We start from the raw sequence: 21,739 nt of genomic DNA, 5'->3' as shown, positions 1-21,739 counted from the left end.
CACATTAGAAAAGCCCAGTGGGCGAAGGTGACTTCTGTGTGTGCAAAGCTGCATTCGTTCATAATCCCAAAAACGGCCATTCTGCTCCACAGCGCTCAGAGTTAGCAAGCGCTGGATCTGCCTGAGATGAGGAGCGGGATTCCTCGCGACCGGACACGGCCGCATTTAATCCATCACAAAAAAAGTCCATGTGAGGAGCCACATCAGAAAGTTAACAGCCTTTAATGCAGGACAAAAGCAGTGCAGCAAACAGCAGGATGATTCCTTCAAAGATAAAAGCCCTACGCATTTCGAACAACGGAGTGTTCTTGTTCACGGGGGAAAAGCTGAAATGGCAGTCATGATGGGGAACAACTTGATAAGTATTGCGAGGCTCAACCCCGTGAATGAGTGCCTCAGGGCATGCTGGAGCCTGTAGTTCACCATCTGCTTCCCCCTGTGGGTGCTGCTAGAATCAAACCAGTGTTCCACATTAGAAAACCCCAGTGGGCGAAGGTGACTTCCATGTGTGCAAAGCTGCATTAGTTCATAATCCCAAAAATGGCCTTTCTGCTCCTCTGCGCTCAGAGTTAGCAAGCGCTGGATCTGCCTGAGATGAGGAGCGGGCTTCCTCGCAACCGGACACGGCCGCATTTAATCCATCACAAAAAAACGTTCATGTGAGGAGCCACATCAGAAAGTTAACAGCCTTTAATGCAGGACAAAAGCAGCGCAGCAAACAGCAGGATGATTCCTTCAAAGATAAAAGCCCTACGCGTTTCGAACAACGGAGTCTTCTTGTTCATGGGTAAAAAGCTGAAATGGCAGTCATGATGGGGAACACCTTGATAAGTATTGCAAGGCTCCGCCTCCATGAATGAGTGTCTCAGGGCATGCTGGAGCCTGTAGTTCACCATCTTCTCCCCCCTGTGGGTGCTGCCAGAATCAAACCAGTGTTCCACATTAGAAAACCCCAGTGGGCGAAGGTGACTTCCGTGTGTGCAAAGCTGCATTAGTTCATAATCCCAAAAACGGCCTTTCTGCTCCACTGCGCTCAGAGTTAGCAAGCGGTGGATCTGCCTGAGATGAGGAGCGGGCTTCCTCGCGACCGGACACGGACGCATTTAATCCATCACAAAAAACGTCCTTGTGAGGAGCCACATCAGAAAGTTAACAACCTTTAATGCAGGGCAAAAGCAGCACCGCAAACAGCAGGATGATTCCTTCAAAGATAAAAGCCCTACGCGTTTCGAACAATGGAGTGTTCTTGTTCACTGGCAAAAAGCTGAAATGGCAGTCATGATGGGGAACACCTTGATAAGTATTGCGAGGCTCCGCCTCTGTGACTGAGTGCCTCAGGGCATGCTGGAGCCTGTAGTTCACCATCTGCTCCCCCCTGTGGGTGCTGCCAGAATCAAACCAGTGTTCCACATTAGAAAAGCCCAGTGGGCGAAGGTGACTTCTGTGTGTGCAAAGCTGCATTCGTTCATAATCCCAAAAACGGCCATTCTGCTCCACAGCGCTCAGAGTTAGCAAGCGCTGGATCTGCCTGAGATGAGGAGCAGGATTCCTCGCGACCGGACACGGCCGCATTTAATCCATCACAAAAAAAGTCCATGTGAGGAGCCACATCAGAAAGTTAACAGCCTTTAATGCAGGACAAAAGCAGCGCAGCAAACAGCAGGATGATTCCTTCAAAGATAAAAGCCCTACGCATTTCGAACAACGGAGTGTTCTTGTTCACGGGGGAAAAGCTGAAATGGCAGTCATGATGGGGAACAACTTGATAAGTATTGCGAGGCTCAACCCCGTGAATGAGTGCCTCAGGGCATGCTGGAGCCTGTAGTTCACCATCTGCTTCCCCCTGTGGGTGCTGCTAGAATCAAACCAGTGTTCCACATTAGAAAACCCCAGTGGGCGAAGGTGACTTCCATGTGTGCAAAGCTGCATTAGTTCATAATCCCAAAAATGGCCTTTCTGCTCCTCTGCGCTCAGAGTTAGCAAGCGCTGGATCTGCCTGAGATGAGGAGCGGGCTTCCTCGCAACCGGACACGGCCGCATTTAATCCATCACAAAAAAACGTTCATGTGAGGAGCCACATCAGAAAGTTAACAGCCTTTAATGCAGGACAAAAGCAGCGCAGCAAACAGCAGGATGATTCCTTCAAAGATAAAAGCCCTACGCGTTTCGAACAACGGAGTGTTCTTGTTCACGGGTAAAAAACTGAAATGGCAGTCATGATGGGGAACACCTTGATAAGTATTGCCAGGCTCCGCCTCCGTGAATGAGTGTCTCAGGGCATGCTGGAGCCTGTAGTTCACCATCTTCTCCCCCCTGTGTGTGCTGCCAGAATTAAACCAGTGTTCCGCATCAGAAAACCCCAGTGGGCGAAGGTGACTACAATGTGTGCAAAGCTGCATTAGTTCATAATCCCAAAAATGGCCTTTCTGCTCCACTGCGCTCAGAGTTAGCAAGCGCTGGATCTGCCTGAGATGAGGAGCGGGCTTCCTCGCAACCGGACACGGCTGCATTTAATCCATCACAAAAAAACGTCCATGTGAGGAGCCACATCAGAAAGTTAACAGCCTTTAATGCAGGACAAAAGCAGCGCAGCAAACAGCAGTATGATTCCTTCAAAGATAAAAGCCCTACGCGTTTCGAACAACGGAGTGTTCTTGTTCACGGGCAAAAAGCTGAAACGGCAGTCATGATGGGGAACACCTTGATAAGTATTGCAAGGCTCCGCCTCCGTGAATGAGTGCCTCAGGGCATCCTGGAGCCTGTAGTTCACCATCTTCTCCCCCCCTGTGGGTGCTGCCAGAATCAAACCAGTGTTCCACATTACAAAAACCCCAGTGGGCGAAGGTGACTTCCGTGTGTGCAAAGCTGCATTAGTTCATAATCCCAAAAACGGCCTTCCTGCTCCACAGCGCTCAGAGTTAGCAAGCGCTGGATCTGCCTGAGATGAGGAGCGGGCTTCCTCGCGACCGGACACGGCCGCATTTAATCCATCACAAAAAAACGTCCATGTGAGGAGCCACATTAGAAAGTTAACAGCCTTTAATGCAGGAAAAAAGCAGCGCAGCAAACAGCAGGATGATTCCTTCAAAGATAAAAGCCCTACGCGTTTCGAACAACGGAGTGTTCTTGTTCACGGGGAAAAAGCTGAAATGGCAGTCATGATGGGGAACACCTTGATAAGTATTGCGAGGCTCAACCCCGTGAATGAGTGCCTCAGGGCATTCTGGAGCCTGTAGTTCACCATCTGCTTCCCCCTGAGGGTGCTGCTAGAATCAAAATAGTGTTCCACATTAGAAAACCTGAGTGGGCGAAGGTGACTTCCATGTGTACAAAGCTGCATTAGTTCATAATCCCAAAAATGGCCTTTCTGCTCCACTGCGCTCAGAGTTAGCAAGCGCTGGATCTGCCTGAGATGAGGAGCGGGCTTCCTCGCAACCGGACACGGCCGCATTTAATCCATCACAAAAAAAGTCCATGTGAGAAGCCACATCAGAAAGTTAACAGCCTTTAATGCAGGACAAAAGCAGCGCAGCAAACATCAGGATGATTCCTTCAAAGATAAAAGCCCTACGCGTTTCGAACAACGGAGTGTTCTTGTTCACGGGGAAAAACCTGAAATGGCAGTCATGATGGGGAACACCTTGATAAGTATTGCGAGGCTCCGCCTCCATGAATGAGTGCCTCAGGGCATGCTGGAGCCTGTAGTTCACCATCTTCTCCCCCCTGTGTGTGCTGCCAGAATTAAACCAGTGTTCCGCATCAGAAAACCCCAGTGGGCGAAGGTGACTTCCGTGTGTGCAAAGCTGGATTAGTTCATAATCCCAAAAATGGCCTTTCTCCTCCACTGCTCTCAGATTTAGCAAGCGCTGGATCTGCCTGAGATGAGGAGCGGGCTTCCTGGCGACCGGACACGGAAGCATTTAATCCATCACAAAAAAAGTCCATGTGAGGAGCCACATCAGAAAGTTAACAGCCTTTAATGCAGGACAAAAGCAGCGCAGCAAACAGCAGGATGATTCCTTCAAAGATAAAAGCCCTACGCGTTTCGAACAACGGAGTGTTCTTGTTCATGGGCAAAAAGCTGAAATGGCAGTCATGATGGGGAACACCTTGATAAGTATTGCAAGGCTCCGCCTCCGTGAATGAGTGCCTCAGGGCATGCTGGAGCCTGTAGTTCACCATCTTCTACCCCCCTGTGGGTGCTGCCAGAATCAAACCAGTGTTCCACATTAGAAAACCCCAGTGGGCAAAGGTGACTTCTGTGTATGCAAAGCTGCATTAGTTCATAATCCCAAAAAACGGCCTTTCTGCTCCACTGCGCTCGAAGTTAGCAAGCGCTGGATCTGCCTGAGATGAGGAGCGGGCTTCCTCGCAACCGGACACGGCCGCGTTTAATCCATCACAAAAAACGTCCTTGTGAGGAGCCACATCAGAAAGTTAACAGCCTTTAATGCAGGACAAAAGCAGCACAGCAAACAGCAGGATGATTCCTTCAAAGATAAAAGCCCTACGCGTTTCGAACAACGGAGTGTTCTTGTTCACGGGGGAAAAGCTGAAATGGCAGTCATGATGGGGAACACCTTGATAACTATTGCGAGGCTCAACCCCGTGAATGAGTGCCTCAGGGCATGCTGGAGCCTATAGTTCACCATCTGCTTCCCCCTGTGGGTGCTGCTAGAATCAAACCAGTGTTCCACAATAGAAAACCCCAGTGGGCGAAGGTGACTTCCATGTGTGCAAAGCTGCATTAGTTCATAATCCCAAAAATGGCCTTTCTGCTCCACTGCGCTCAGAGTTAGCAAGCGCTGGATCTGCCTGAGATGAGGAGCGGGCTTCCTCGCAACCGGACACGGCCGCATTTAATCCATCACAAAAAAACGTTCATGTGAGGAGCCACATCAGAAAGTTAACAGCCTTTAATGCAGGACAAAAGCAGCGCAGCAAACAGCAGGATGATTCCTTCAAAGATAAAAGCCCTACGCGTTTCGAACAACGGAGTGTTCTTGTTCACGGGTAAAAAACTGAAATGGCAGTCATGATGGGGAACACCTTGATAAGTATTGCAAGGCTCCGCCTCCGTGAATGAGTGTCTCAGGGCATGCTGGAGCCTGTAGTTCACCATCTTCTCCCCCCTAAGTGTGCTGCCAGAATTAAACCAGTGTTCCGCATCAGAAAACCCCAGTGGGCGAAGGTGACTTCCATGTGTGCAAAGCTGCATTAGTTCATAATCCCAAAAATGGCCTTTCTGCTCCACTGCGCTCAGAGTTAGCAAGCGCTGGATCTGCCTGAGAGGAGGAGCGGGCTTCCTCGCAACCGGACACGGCTGCATTTAATCCATCACAAAAAAACGTCCATGTGAGGAGCCACATCAGAAAGTTAACAGCCTTTAATGCAGGACAAAAGCAGCGCAGCAAACAGCAGAATGATTCCTTCAAAGATAAAAGCCCTACGCGTTTCGAACAACGGAGTGTTCTTGTTCACGGGCAAAAAGCTGAAACTGCAGTCATGATGGGGAACACCTTGATAAGTATTGCAAGGCTCCGCCTCCGTGAATGAGTGCCTCAGGGCATCCTGGAGCCTGTAGTTCACCATCTTCTCCCCCCCTGTGGGTGCTGCCAGAATCAAACCAGTGTTCCACATTACAAAAACCCCAGTGGGCGAAGGTGACTTCCGTGTGTGCAAAGCTGCATTAGTTCATAATCCCAAAAACGGCCTTTCTGCTCCACAGCGCTCAGAGTTAGCAAGCGCTGGATCTGCCTGAGATGAGGAGCGGGCTTCCTCGCGACCGGACACAGCCGCATTTAATCCATCACAAAAAAACGTCCATGTGAGGAGCCACATCAGAAAGTTAACAGCCTTTAATGCAGGACAAAAGCAGCGCAGCAAACAGCAGGATGATTCCTTCAAAGATAAAAGCCCTACGCGTTTCGAACAACGGAGTGTTCTTGTTCACGGGGAAAAAGCTGAAATGGCAGTCATGATGGGGAACACCTTGATAAGTATTGCGAGGCTCAACCCCGTGAATGAGTGCCTCAGGGCATTCTGGAGCCTGTAGTTCACCATCTGCTTCCCCCTGAGGGTGCTGCTAGAATCAAACCAGTGTTCCACATTAGAAAACCCCAGTGGGCGAAGGTGACTTCCATGTGTGCAAAGCTGCATTAGTTCATAATCCCAAAAATGGCCTTTCTGCTCCACTGCGCTCAGAGTTAGCAAGCGCTGGATCTGCCTGAGATGAGGAGCGGGCTTCCTCGCAACCGGACACGGCCGCATTTAATCCATCACAAAAAAAGTCCATGTGAGAAGCCACATCAGAAAGTTAACAGCCTTTAATGCAGGACAAAAGCAGCGCAGCAAACATCAGGATGATTCCTTCAAAGATAAAAGCCCTACGCGTTTCGAACAACGGAGTGTTCTTGTTCACGGGGAAAAACCTGAAATGGCAGTCATGATGGGGAACACCTTGATAAGTATTGCGAGGCTCCGCCTCCATGAATGAGTGCCTCAGGGCATGCTGGAGCCTGTAGTTCACCATCTTCTCCCCCCTGTGTGTGCTGCCAGAATTAAACCAGTGTTCCGCATCAGAAAACCCCAGTGGGCGAAGGTGACTTCCGTGTGTGCAAAGCTGGATTAGTTCATAATCCCACAAATGGCCTTTCTCCTCCACTGCTCTCAGATTTAGCAAGCGCTGGATCTGCCTGAGATGAGGAGCGGGCTTCCTGGCGACCGGACACGGACGCATTTAATCCATCACAAAAAAAGTCCATGTGAGGAGCCACATCAGAAAGTTAACAGCCTTTAATGCAGGACAAAAGCAGCGCAGCAAACAGCAGGATGATTCCTTCAAAGATAAAAGCCCTATGCGTTTCGAACAACGGAGTGTTCTTGTTCATGGGCAAAAAGCTGAAATGGCAGTCATGATGGGGAACACCTTGATAAGTATTGCAAGGCTCCGCCTCCGTGAATGAGTGTCTCAGGGCATGCTGGAGCCTGTAGTTCACCATCTTCTACCCCCCTGTGGGTGCTGCCAGAATCAAACCAGTGTTCCACATTAGAAAACCCCAGTGGGCGAAGGTGACTTCTGTGTATGCAAAGCTGCATTAGTTCATAATCCCAAAAAACGGCCTTTCTGCTCCACTGCGCTCAGAGTTAGCAAGCGCTGGATCTGCCTGAGATGAGGAGCGGGCTTCCTCGCAACCGGACACGGCCGCATTTAATCCATCACAAAAAAACGTCCATGTGAGGAGCCACATCAGAAAGTTAACAGCCTTTAATGCAGGACAAAAGCAGCGCAGCAAACAGCAGGATGATTCCTTCAAAGATAAAAGCCCTACGCTTTTCGAACAAAGGAGTGTTCTTGTTCACGGGTAAAAAACTGAAATGGAAGTCATGATGGGGAACACCTTGATAAGTATTGCAAGGCTCCGCCTCCGTGAATGAGTGTCTCAGGGCATGCTGGAGCCTGTAGTTCACCATCTTCTCCCCCCTGTGGGTGCTGCCAGAATCAAACCAGTGTTCCACATTAGAAAACACAAGTGGGCGAAGGTGACTTCCGTGTGTGCAAAGCTGCATTAGTTCATAATCCCAAAAACGGCCTTTCTGCTCCACTGCGCTCAGATTTAGCAAGCGCTGGATCTGCCTGAGATGAGGAGCGGGCTTCCTCGCGACCGGACACGGCCGCATTTAATCCATCACAAAAAAGCGTCCATGTGAGGAGCCACATTAGAAAGTTAACAGCCTTTAATGCAGGACAAAAGCAGCACATCAAATAGCAGGATGATTCCTTCAAGGAGAAAAGCCCTAAGTGTTTCGAACAATGGAGTGTTCTTGTTCACGGGCAAAAAGCTGAAATGGCAGTCATGATGGGGAACACCTTGATAAGTATTGCAAGGCTCCGCCTCCGTGAATGAGTGCCTCAGGGCATCCTGGAGCCTGTAGTTCACCATCTTCTCCCCCCCCTATGGGTGCTGCCAGAATCAAACCAGTGTTCCACATTAGAAAACCCCAGTGGGCGAAGGTGACTTCCGTGTGTGCAAAGCTGCATTAGTTCATAATCCCAAAAACGGCCTTTCTGCTCCACTGCGCTCAGAGGTAGCAAGCGCTGGATCTGCCTGAGATGAGGAGCGGGCTTCCTCGCAACCGGACACGCCCGCATTTAATCCATCACAAAAAAAACGTCCATGTGAGTAGTCACATCAGAAAGTTAACAGCCTTTAATGCAAGACAAAAGCAGCGCAGCAAACAGCAGGATGATTCCTTCAACGATAAAAGCCCTACGCGTTTCGAACAATGGAGTGTTCTTGTTCAACGGGCAAAAAAGCTGAAATGGCAGTCATGATGGGGAATACCTTGATAAGTATTGTGAGGCTCCACATCCGTGAATGAGTGCCTCAGGGCATGCTGGAGCCTGTAGTTCACCATCTTCTCCCCCCCTGTGGGTGCTGCCAGAATCAAACCAGTGTTCCACATTAGAAAACCCAAGTGGGCGAAGGTGACTTCTGTGTATGCAAAGCTGCATTAGTTCATAATCCCAAAAAACGGCCTTTCTGCTCCACTGCGCTCAGAGTTAGCAAGCGCTGGATCTGCCTGAGATGAGGAGCGGGCTTCCTCGCAACCGGATACGGCCGCATTTAATCCATCACAAAAAAACGTCCATGTGAGGAGCCACATCAGAAAGTTAACAGCCTTTAATGCAGGACAAAAGCAGCGCAGCAAACAGCAGGATGATTCCTTCAAAGATAAAAGCCCTACGCGTTTCGAACAACGGAGTGTTCTTGTTCACGGGTAAAAAACTGAAATGGCAGTCATGATGGGGAACACCTTGATAAGTATTGCAAGGCTCCGCCTCCGTGAATGAGTGTCTCAGGGCATGCTGGAGCCTGTAGTTCACCATCTTCTCCCCCCTGTGGGTGCTGCCAGAATCAAACCAGTGTTCCACATTAGAAAACCCCAGTGGGCGAAGGTGACTTCCGTGTGTGCAAAGCTGCATTAGTTCATAATCCCAAAAACGGCCTTTCTGCTCCACTGCGCTCAGATTTAGCAAGCGCTGGATCTGCCTGAGATGAGGAGCGGGCTTCCTCGCGACCGGACAAGGCCGCATTTAATCCATCACAAAAAAGCGTCCATGTGAGGAGCCACATTAGAAAGTTAACAGCCTTTAATGCAGGACAATAGCAGCGCATCAAATAGCAGGATGATTCCTTCAAAGAGAAAAGCCCTAAGTGTTTCGAACAATGGAGTGTTCTTGTTCAATGGGCAAAAAAGCTGAAATGGCAGTCATGATGGGGAACACCTTGATAAGTATTGTGAGGCTCCGCATCCGTGAATGAGTGCCTCAGGGCATGCTGGAGCCTGTAGTTCACCATCTTCTCCCCCCCTGTGGGTGCTGCCAGAATCAAACCAGTGTTCCACATTAGAAAACCCAAGTGGGCGAAGGTGACTTCTGTGTATGCAAAGCTGCAATAGTTCATAATCCCAAAAAACGGCCTTTCTGCTCCACTGCGCTCAGAGTTAGCAAGCGCTGGATCTGCCTGAGATGAGGAGCGGGCTTCCTCGCAACCGGACACGGCCGCATTTAATCCATCACAAAAAAACGTCCATGTGAGGAGCCACATCAGAAAGTTAACAGCCTTTAATGCAGGACAAAAGCAGCGCAGCAAACAGCAGGATGATTCCTTCAAAGATAAAAGCCCTACGCGTTTCGAACAACGGAGTGTTCTTGTTCACGGGTAAAAAACTGAAATGGCAGTCATGATGGGGAACACCTTGATAAGTATTGCAAGGCTCCGCCTCCGTGAATGAGTGTCTCAGGGCATGCTGGAGCCTGTAGTTCACCATCTTCTCCCCCCTGTGGGTGCTGCCAGAATCAAACCAGTGTTCCACATTAGAAAACCCCAGTGGGCGAAGGTGACTTCCGTGTGTGCAAAGCTGCATTAGTTCATAATCCCAAAAACTGCCTTTCTGCTCCACTGCGCTCAGATTTAGCAAGCGCTGGATCTGCCTGAGATGAGGAGCGGGCTTCCTCGCGACCGGACACGGCCGCATTTAATCCATCACGAAAAAGCGTCCATGTGAGGAGCCACATCAGAAAGTTAACAGCCTTTAATGCAGGACAAAAGCAGCGCATCAAATAGCAGGATGATTCCTTCAAAGAGAAAAGCCCTACGTGTTTCGAACAATGGAGTGTTCTTGTTCACGGGCAAAAAGCTGAAATGGCAGTCATGATGGGGAACACCTTGATAAGTATTGCGAGGCTCAACCCCGTGAATGAGTGCCTCAGGGCATTCTGGAGCCTGTAGTTCACCATCTGCTTCCCCCTGAGGGTGCTGCTAGAATCAAACCAGTGTTCCACATTAGAAAACCCCAGTGGGCGAAGGTGACTTCCATGTGTGCAAAGCTGCATTAGTTCATAATCCCAAAAATGGCCTTTCTGCTCCACTGCGCTCAGAGTTAGCAAGCGCTGGATCTGCCTGAGATGAGGAGCGGGCTTCCTCGCAACCGGACACGGCCGCATTTAATCCATCACAAAAAAAGTCCATGTGAGAAGCCACATCAGAAAGTTAACAGCCTTTAATGCAGGACAAAAGCAGCGCAGCAAACATCAGGATGATTCCTTCAAAGATAAAAGCCCTACGCATTTCGAACAACGGAGTGTTCTTGTTCACGGGGAAAAACCTGAAATGGCAGTCATGATGGGGAACACCTTGATAAGTATTGCGAGGCTCCGCCTCCATGAATGAGTGCCTCAGGGCATGCTGGAGCCTGTAGTTCACCATCTTCTCCCCCCTGTGTGTGCTGCCAGAATTAAACCAGTGTTCCGCATCAGAAAACCCCAGTGGGCGAAGGTGACTTCTGTGTATGCAAAGCTGCATTAGTTCATAATCCCAAAAAACGGCCTTTCTGCTCCACTGCGCTCAGATTTAGCAAGCGCTGGATCTGCCTGAGATGAGGAGCGGGCTTCCTCGCAACCGGACACGGCCGCATTTAATCCATCACAAAAAAACGTCCATGTGAGGAGCCACATCAGAAAGTTAACAGCCTTTAATGCAGGACAAAAGCAGCGCAGCAAACAGCAGGATGATTCCTTCAAAGATAAAAGCCCTACGCTTTTCGAACAAAGGAGTGTTCTTGTTCACGGGTAAAAAACTGAAATGGAAGTCATGATGGGGAACACCTTGATAAGTATTGCAAGGCTCCGCCTCCGTGAATGAGTGTCTCAGGGCATGCTGGAGCCTGTAGTTCACCATCTTCTCCCCCCTGTGGGTGCTGCCAGAATCAAACCAGTGTTCCACATTAGAAAACACAAGTGGGCGAAGGTGACTTCCGTGTGTGCAAAGCTGCATTAGTTCATAATCCCAAAAACGGCCTTTCTGCTCCACTGCGCTCAGATTTAGCAAGCGCTGGATCTGCCTGAGATGAGGAGCGGGCTTCCTCGCGACCGGACACGGCCGCATTTAATCCATCACAAAAAAGCGTCCATGTGAGGAGCCACATTAGAAAGTTAACAGCCTTTAATGCAGGACAAAAGCAGCGCATCAAATAGCAGGATGATTCCTTCAAAGAGAAAAGCCCTAAGTGTTTCGAACAATGGAGTGTTCTTGTTCACGGGCAAAAAGCTGAAATGGCAGTCATGATGGGGAACACCTTGATAAGTATTGCAAGGCTCCGCCTCCGTGAATGAGTGCCTCAGGGCATCCTGGAGCCTGTAGTTCACCATCTTCTCCCCCCCCTATGGGTGCTGCCAGAATCAAACCAGTGTTCCACATTAGAAAACCCCAGTGGGCGAAGGTGACTTCCGTGTGTGCAAAGCTGCATTAGTTCATAATCCCAAAAACGGCCTTTCTGCTCCACTGCGCTCAGAGGTAGCAAGCGCTGGATCTGCCTGAGATGAGGAGCGGGCTTCCTCGCGACCGGACACGCCCGCATTTAATCCATCACAAAAAAAACGTCCATGTGAGTAGTCACATCAGAAAGTTAACAGCCTATAATGCAAGACAAAAGCAGCGCAGCAAACAGCAGGATGATTCCTTCAACGATAAAAGCCCTACGCGTTTCGAACAATGGAGTGTTCTTGTTCAACGGGCAAAAAAGCTGAAATGGCAGTCATGATGGGGAACACCTTGATAAGTATTGTGAGGCTCCACATCCGTGAATGAGTGCCTCAGGGCATGCTGGAGCCTGTAGTTCACCATCTTCTCCCCCCCTGTGGGTGCTGCCAGAATCAAACCAGTGTTCCACATTAGAAAACCCAAGTGGGCGAAGGTGACTTCTGTGTATGCAAAGCTGCATTAGTTCATAATCCCAAAAAACGGCCTTTCTGCTCCACTGCGCTCAGAGTTAGCAAGCGCTGGATCTGCCTGAGATGAGGAGCGGGCTTCCTCGCAACCGGATACGGCCGCATTTAATCCATCACAAAAAAAGTCCATGTGAGGAGCCACATCAGAAAGTTAACAGCCTTTAATGCAGGACAAAAGCAGCGCAGCAAACAGCAGGATGATTCCTTCAAAGATAAAAGCCCTACGCATTTCGAACAACGGAGTGTTCTTGTTCACGGGTAAAAAACTGAAATGGCAGTCATGATGGGGAACACCTTGATAAGTATTGCAAGGCTCCGCCTCCGTGAATGAGTGTCTCAGGGCATGCTGGAGCCTGTAGTTCACCATCTTCTCCCCCCTGTGGGTGCTGCCAGAATCAAACCAGTGTTCCACATTAGAAAACCCCAGTGGGCGAAGGTGACTTCTGTGTGTGCAAAGCTGCATTAGTTCATAATCCCAAAAACGGCCTTTCTGCTCCACTGCGCTCAGATTTAGCAAGCGCTGGATCTGCCTGAGATGAGGAGCGGGCTTCCTCGCGACCGGACAAGGCCGCATTTAATCCATCACAAAAAAGCGTCCATGTGAGGAGCCACATTAGAAAGTTAACAGCCTTTAATGCAGGACAAAAGCAGCGCATCAAATAGCAGGATGATTCCTTCAAAGAGAAAAGCCCTAAGTGTTTCGAACAATGGAGTGTTCTTGTTCACGGGCAAAAAGCTGAAATGGCAGACATGATGGGGAACACCTTGATAAGTATTGCGAGGCTCCGCCTCCGTGAATGAGTGCCTCAGGGCATCCTGGAGCCTGTAGTTCACCATCTTCTCCCCCCCCTATGGGTGGTGCCAGAATCAAACCAGTGTTCCACATTAGAAAACCCCAGTGGGTGAAGGTGACTTCCGTGTGTGCAAAGCTGCATTAGTTCATAATCCCAAAAACGGCCTTTCTGCTCCACTGCGCTCAGAGGTAGCAAGCGCTGGATCTGCCTGAGATGAGGAGCGGGCTTCCTCGCGACCGGACACGCCCGCATTTAATCCATCACAAAAAAAACGTCCATGTGAGGAGTCACATCAGAAAGTTAACAGCCTTTAATGCAAGACAAAAGCAGCGCAGCAAACAGCAGGATGATTCCTTCAAAGATAAAAGCCCTACGCTTTTCGAACAAAGGAGGGTTCTTGTTCACGGGTAAAAAACTGAAATGGAAGTCATGATGGGGAACACCTTGATAAGTATTGCAAGGCTCCGCCTCCGTGAATGAGTGTCTCAGGGCATGCTGGAGCCTGTAGTTCACCATCTTCTCCCCCCTGTGGGTGCTGCCAGAATCAAACCAGTGTTCCACATTAGAAAACACAAGTGGGCGAAGGTGACTTCCGTGTGTGCAAAGCTGCATTAGTTCATAATCCCAAAAACGGCCTTTCTGCTCCACTGCGCTCAGATTTAGCAAGCGCTGGATCTGCCTGAGATGAGGAGCGGGCTTCCTCGCGACCGGACACGGCCGCATTTAATCCATCACAAAAAAGCGTCCATGTGAGGAGCCACATTAGAAAGTTAACAGCCTTTAATGCAGGACAAAAGCAGCGCATCAAATAGCAGGATGATTCCTTCAAAGAGAAAAGCCCTAAGTGTTTCGAACAATGGAGTGTTCTTGTTCACGGGCAAAAAGCTGAAATGGCAGTCATGATGGGGAACACCTTGATAAGTATTGCAAGGCTCCGCCTCCGTGAATGAGTGCCTCAGGGCATCCTGGAGCCTGTAGTTCACCATCTTCTCCCCCCCCTATGGGTGCTGCCAGAATCAAACCAGTGTTCCACATTAGAAAACCCCAGTGGGCGAAGGTGACTTCCGTGTGTGCAAAGCTGCATTAGTTCATAATCCCAAAAACGGCCTTTCTGCTCCACTGCGCTCAGAGGTAGCAAGCGCTGGATCTGCCTGAGATGAGGAGCGGGCTTCCTCGCGACCGGACACGCCCGCATTTAATCCATCACAAAAAAAACGTCCAAGTGAGTAGTCACATCAGAAAGTTAACAGCCTTTAATGCAAGACAAAAGCAGCGCAGCAAACAGCAGGATGATTCCTTCAACGATAAAAGCCCTACGCGTTTCGAACAATGGAGTGTTCTTGTTCAACGGGCAAAAAAGCTGAAATGGCAGTCATGATGGGGAACACCTTGATAAGTATTGTGAGGCTCCACATCCGTGAATGAGTGCCTCAGGGCATGCTGGAGCCTGTAGTTCACCATCTTCTCCCCCCCTGTGGGTGCTGCCAGAATCAAACCAGTGTTCCACATTAGAAAACCCAAGTGGGCGAAGGTGACTTCTGTGTATGCAAAGCTGCATTAGTTCATAATCCCAAAAAACGGCCTTTCTGCTCCACTGCGCTCAGAGTTAGCAAGCGCTGGATCTGCCTGAGATGAGGAGCGGGCTTCCTCGCAACCGGATTCGGCCGCATTTAATCCATCACAAAAAAACGTCCATGTGAGGAGCCACATCAGAAAGTTAACAGCCTTTAATGCAGGACAAAAGCAGCGCAGCAAACAGCAGGATGATTCCTTCAAAGATAAAAGCCCTACGCGTTTCGAACAACGGAGTGTTCTTGTTCACGGGTAAAAAACTGAAATGGCAGTCATGATGGGGAACACCTTGATAAGTATTGCAAGGCTCCGCCTCCGTGAATGAGTGTCTCAGGGCATGCTGGAGCCTGTAGTTCACCATCTTCTCCCCCCTGTGGGTGCTGCCAGAATCAAACCAGTGTTCCACATTAGAAAACCCCAGTGGGCGAAGGTGACTTCCGTGTGTGCAAAGCTGCATTAGTTCATAATCCCAAAAACGGCCTTTCTGCTCCACTGCGCTCAGATTTAGCAAGCGCTGGATCTGCCTGAGATGAGGAGCGGGCTTCCTCGCGACCGGACAAGGCCGCATTTAATCCATCACAAAAAAGCGTCCATGTGAGGAGCCACATTAGAAAGTTAACAGCCTTTAATGCAGGACAAAAGCAGCGCATCAAATAGCAGGATGATTCCTTCAAAGAGAAAAGCCCTAAGTGTTTCGAACAATGGAGTGTTCTTGTTCACGGGCAAAAAGCTGAAATGGCAGTCATGATGGGGAACACCTTGATAAGTATTGCAAGGCTCCGCCTCCGTGAATGAGTGCCTCAGGGCATCCTGGAGCCTGTAGTTCACCATCTTCTCCCCCCCCTATGGGTGCTGCCAGAATCAAACCAGTGTTCCACATTAGAAAACCCCAGTGGGCGAAGGTGACTTCCGTGTGTGCAAAGCTGCATTAGTTCATAATCCCAAAAACGGCCTTTCTGCTCCACTGCGCTCAGAGGTAGCAAGCGCTGGATCTGCCTGAGATGAGGAGCGGGCTTCCTCGCGACCGGACACGCCCGCATTTAATCCATCACAAAAAAAACGTCCATGTGAGGAGTCACATCAGAAAGTTAACAGCCTTTAATGCAAGACAAAAGCAGCGCAGCAAACAGCAGGATGATTCCTTCAAAGATAAAAGCCCTACGCGTTTCGAACAATGGAGTGTTCTTGTTCAATGGGCAAAAAAGCTGAAATGGCAGTCATGATGGGGAACACCTTGATAAGTATTGTGAGGCTCCGCATCCGTGAATGAGTGCCTCAGGGCATGCTGGAGCCTGTAGTTCACCATCTTCTCCCCCCCTGTGGGTGCTGCCAGAATCAAACCAGTGTTCCACATTAGAAAACCCAAGTGGGCGAAGGTGACTTCTGTGTATGCAAAGCTGCATTAGTTCATAATCCCAAAAAACGGCCTTTCTGCTCCACTGCGCTCAGAGTTAGCAAGCGCTGGATCTGCCTGAGATGAGGAGCGGGCTTCCTCGCAACCGGACACGGCCGCATTTAATCCATCACAAAAAAACGTCCATGTGAGGAGCCACATCAGAAAGTTAACAGCCTTTAATGCAGGACAAAAGCAGCGCAGCAAACAGCAGGATGATTCCTTCAAAGATAAAAGCCCTACGCGTTTCGAACAACGGAGTGTTCTTGTTCACGGGTAAAAAACTGAAATGGCAGTCATGATGGGGAACACCTTGATAAGTATTGCAAGGCTCCGCCTCCGTGAATGAGTGTCTCAGGGCATGCTGGAGCCTGTAGTTCACCATCTTCTCCCCCCTGTGGGTGCTGCCAGAATCAAACCAGTGTTCCACATTAGAAAACCCCAGTGGGCGAAGGTGACTTCCGTGTGTGCAAAGCTGCATTAGTTCATAATCCCAAAAACTGCCTTTCTGCTCCACTGCGCTCAGATTTAGCAAGCGCTGGATCTGCCTGAGATGAGGAGCGGGCTTCCTCGCGACCGGACACGGCCGCATTTAATCCATCACGAAAAAGCGTCCATGTGAGGAGCCACATCAGAAAGTTAACAGCCTTAAATGCAGGACAAAAGCAGCGCATCAAATAGCAGGATGATTCCTTCAAAGAGAAAAGCCCTACGTGTTTCGAACAATGGAGTGTTCTTGTTCACGGGCAAAAAGCTGAAATGGCAGTCATGATAGGGAACACCTTGATAAGTATTGCAAGGCTCCGCCTCCGTGAATGAGTGCCTCAGGGCATCCTGGAGCCTGTAGTTCACCATCTTCTCCCCCCCCCTGTGGGTGCTGCCAGAATCAAACCAGTGTTCCACATTAGAAAACCCCAGTGGGTGAAGGTGACTTCCGTGTGTGCAAAGCTGCATTAGTTCATAATCCCAAAAACGGCCTTTCTGCTCCACTGCGCTCAGAGGTAGCAAGCGCTGGATCTGCCTGAGATGAGGAGCGGGCTTCCTCGCGACCGGACACGGCCGCATTTAATCCATCACAAAAAAACGTCCATGTGAGGAGTCACATCAGAAAGTTAACAGCCTTTAATGCAAGACAAAAGCAGTGCAGCAAACAGCAGGATGATTCCTTCAAAGATAAAAGCCCTACGCGTTTCGAACAATGGAGTGTTCTTGTTCACGGGCAAAAAAGCTGAAATGGCAGTCATGATGGGGAACACCTTGATAAGTATTGTGAGGCTCCGCATCCGTGAATGAGTGCCTCACGGCATGCTGGAGCCTGTAGTTCACCATCTGCTCCCCCCTGTGGGTGCTGCCAGAATCAAACCAGTGTTCCACATTAGAAAACCCCAGTGGGCGAAGGTGACTTCTGTGTGTGCAAAGCTGCATTAGTTCATAATCCCAAAAACGGCCTTTCTGCTCCACAGCGCTCAGAGTTAGCAAGCGCTGGATCTGCCTGAGATGAGGAGCGGGCTTCCTCGCGACCGGACACGGCCGCATTTAATCCATCACAAAAAAACGTCCATGTGAGGAGCCACATCAGAAAGTTAACAGCCTTTAATGCAGGACAAAAGCAGCGCAGCAAACATCAGGATGATTCCTTCAAAGATAAAAGCCCTACGCGTTTCGAACAACGGAGTGTTCTTGTTCACGGGGAAAAACCTGAAATGGCAGTCATGATGGGTAACACCTTGATAAGTATTGCGAGGCTCCGCCTCCATGAATGAGTGCCTCAGGGCATGCTGGAGCCTGTAGTTCACCATCTTCTCCCCCCTGTGGGTGCTGCCAGAATCAAACCAGTGTTCCACATTAGAAAACCCCAGTGGGCGAAGGTGACTTCCATGTGTGCAAAGCTGCATTAGTTCATAATCCCAAAAATGGCCTTTCTGCTCCACTGCGCTCAGAGTTAGCAAGCGCTGGATCTGCCTGAGATGAGGAGCGGGCTTCCTCGCAACCGGACACGGCCGCATTTAATCCATCAAAAAAAAGTCCATGTGAGGAGCCACATCAGAAAGTTAACAGCCTTTAATGCAGGACAAAAGCAGCGCAGCAAACCTCAGGATGATTCCTTCAAAGATAAAAGCCCTACGCGTTTCGAACAACGGAGTGTTCTTGTTCAAGGGCAAAAAGCTGAAATGGCAGTCATGATGGGGAACATCTTGATAAGTATTGCGAGGCTCCGCCTCTGTGACTGAGTGCCTCAGGGCATGCTGGAGCCTGTAGTTCACCATCTTCTCTCCACTGTGTGTGCTGCCAGAATTAAACCAGTGTTCCGCATCAGAAAACCCCAGTGGGCGCAGGTGACTTCCGTGTGTGCAAAGCTGGATTAGTTCATAATCCCAAAAATGGCCTTTCTGCTCCACTGCGCTCAGATTTAGCAAGCGCTGGATCTGCCTGAGATGAGGAGCGGGCTTCCTGGCGACCGGACACGGACGCATTTAATCCATCACAAAAAAAGTCCATGTGAGGAGCCACATCAGAAAGTTAACAGCCTTTAATGCAGGACAAAAGCAGCGCAGCAAACAGCAGGATGATTCCTTCAAAGATAAAAGCCCTACGCGTTTCGAACAACGGAGTGTTCTTGTTCATGGGCAAAAAGCTGAAATGGCAGTCATGATGGGGAACACCTTGATAAGTATTGCGAGGCTCCGCCTCTGTGACTGTGTGACTCAGGGTATGCTGGAGCCTGTAGTTCACCATCTTCTCCCCCCTGTGGGTGCTGCCAGAATTAAACCAGTGTTCTGCATTAGAAAACCCCAGTGGGCGAAGGTGACTTCCGTGTGTGCAAGGCTGCATTAGTTCATAGTCCCAAAAACGGCCTTTCTGCTCCACTGCGCTCAGATTTAGCAAGCGCTGGATCTGCCTGAGATGAGGAGCGGGCTTCCTGGCGACCGGACACGGACGCATTTAATCCATCACAAAAAAAGTCCATGTGAGGAGCCACATCAGAAAGTTAACAGCCTTTAATGCAGGACAAAAGCAGTGCAGCAAACAGCAGGATGATTCCTTCAAAGATAAAAGCCCTACGCGTTTCGAACAACGGAGTGTTCTTGTTCATGGGCAAAAAGCTGAAATGGCAGTCATGATGGGGAACACCTTGATAAGTATTGCGAGGCTCCGCCTCTGTGACTGTGTGACTCAGGGCATGCTGGAGCCTGTAGTTCACCATCTTCTCCCCCCTGTGGGTGCTGCCAGAATCAAACCAGTGTTCCACATTAGAAAACCCCAGTGGGCGAAGGTGACTTCCGTGTGTGCAAAGCTGCATTAGTTCATAATCCCAAAAACGGCCTTTCTGCTCCACTGCGCTCAGATTTAGCAAGCGCTGGATCTGCCTGAGATGAGGAGCGGGCTTCCTCGCGACCGGACAAGGCCGCATTTAATCCATCACAAAAAAGCGTCCATGTGAGGAGCCACATTAGAAAGTTAACAGCCTTTAATGCAGGACAAAAGCAGCGCATCAAATAGCAGGATGATTCCTTCAAAGAGAAAAGCCCTAAGTGTTTCGAACAATGGAGTGTTCTTGTTCACGGGCAAAAAGCTGAAATGGCAGTCATGATGGGGAACACCTTGATAAGTATTGCAAGGCTCCGCCTCCGTGAATGAGTGCCTCAGGGCATCCTGGAGCCTGTAGTTCACCATCTTCTCCCCCCCCTATGGGTGCTGCCAGAATCAAACCAGTGTTCCACATTAGAAAACCCCAGTGGGCGAAGGTGACTTCCGTGTGTGCAAAGCTGCATTAGTTCATAATCCCAAAAACGGCCTTTCTGCTCCACTGCGCTCAGAGGTAGCAAGCGCTGGATCTGCCTGAGATGAGGAGCGGGCTTCCTCGCGACCGGACACGCCCGCATTTAATCCATCACAAAAAAAACGTCCATGTGAGGAGTCACATCAGAAAGTTAACAGCCTTTAATGCAAGACAAAAGCAGCGCAGCAAACAGCGGGATGATTCCTTCAAAGATAAAAGCCCTACGCGTTTCGAACAATGGAGTGTTCTTGTTCACGGGCAAAAAAGCTGAAATGGCAGTCATGATGGGGAACACCTTGATAAGTATTGTGAGGCTCCGCATCCGTGAATGAGTGCCTCACGGCATGCTGGAGCCTGTAGTTCACCATCTGCTCCCCCCTGTGGGTGCTGCCAGAATCAAACCAGTGTTCCACATTAGAAAACCCCAGTGGGCGAAGGTGACTTCTGTGTGTGCAAAGCTGCATTAGTTCATAATCCCAAAAACGGCCTTTCTGCTCCACAGCGCTCAGAGTTAGCAAGCGCTGGATCTGCCTGAGATGAGGAGCGGGCTTCCTCGCGACCGGACACGGCCGCATTTAATCCATCACAAAAAAACGTCCATGTGAGGAGCCACATCAGAAAGTTAACAGCCTTTAATGCAGGACAAAAGCAGCGCAGCAAACATCAGGATGATTCCTTCAAAGATAAAAGCCCTACGCGTTTCGAACAACGGAGTGTTCTTGTTCACGGGGAAAAACCTGAAATGGCAGTCATGATGGGTAACACCTTGATAAGTATTGCGAGGCTCCGCCTCCATGAATGAGTGCCTCAGGGCATGCTGGAGCCTGTAGTTCACCATCTTCTCCCCCCTGTGGGTGCTGCCAGAATCAAACCAGTGTTCCACATTAGAAAACCCCAGTGGGCGAAGGTGACTTCCATGTGTGCAAAGCTGCATTAGTTCATAATCCCAAAAATGGCCTTTCTGCTCCACTGCGCTCAGAGTTAGCAAGCGCTGGATCTGCCTGAGATGAGGAGCGGGCTTCCTCGCAACCGGACACGGCCGCATTTAATCCATCACAAAAAAAGTCCATGTGAGGAGCCACATCAGAAAGTTAACAGCCTTTAATGCAGGACAAAAGCAGCGCAGCAAACATCAGGATGATTCCTTCAAAGATAAAAGCCCTACGCGTTTCGAACAACGGAGTGTTCTTGTTCAAGGGCAAAAAGCTGAAATGGCAGTCATGATGGGGAACATCTTGATAAGTATTGCGAGGCTCCGCCTCTGTGACTGAGTGCCTCAGGGCATGCTGGAGCCTGTAGTTCACCATCTTCTCTCCACTGTGTGTGCTGCCAGAATTAAACCAGTGTTCCGCATCAGAAAACCCCAGTGGGCGCAGGTGACTTCCGTGTGTGCAAAGCTGGATTAGTTCATAATCCCAAAAATGGCCTTTCTGCTCCACTGCGCTCAGATTTAGCAAGCGCTGGATCTGCCTGAGATGAGGAGCGGGCTTCCTGGCGACCGGACACGGACGCATTTAATCCATCACAAAAAAAGTCCATGTGAGGAGCCACATCAGAAAGTTAACAGCCTTTAATGCAGGACAAAAGCAGCGCAGCAAACAGCAGGATGATTCCTTCAAAGATAAAAGCCCTACGCGTTTCGAACAACGGAGTGTTCTTGTTCATGGGCAAAAAGCTGAAATGGCAGTCATGATGGGGAACACCTTGATAAGTATTGCTAGGCTCCGCCTCTGTGACTGTGTGACTCAGGGTATGCTGGAGCCTGTAGTTCACCATCTTCTCCCCCCTGTGGGTGCTGCCAGAATTAAACCAGTGTTCTGCATTAGAAAACCCCAGTGGGCGAAGGTGACTTCCGTGTGTGCAAGGCTGCATTAGTTCATAGTCCCAAAAACTGCCTTTCTGCTCCA

The 21,739-nt window shown here is 49.8% G+C and overlaps 1 long non-coding RNA gene across 1 annotated transcript in view; it reads left to right on the top strand.

The window, feature by feature from the left end:
• LOC144771576 (uncharacterized) overlaps positions 1-21,739 on the top strand; it is a 215,095-nt gene that overhangs the window by 139,502 nt on the left and 53,854 nt on the right. The gene's annotated exons all lie outside the window — the stretch shown is intronic.

The sequence above is a fragment of the Lissotriton helveticus genome, chromosome 1_1 (assembly GCF_964261635.1).
Source record: "Lissotriton helveticus chromosome 1_1, aLisHel1.1, whole genome shotgun sequence".
NCBI classification, from domain to species: Eukaryota; Metazoa; Chordata; class Amphibia; order Caudata; family Salamandridae; genus Lissotriton; species Lissotriton helveticus.
Note: the sequence above shows the minus strand (reverse complement) of the source record. Positions and strands in the feature narration are given on the sequence as shown.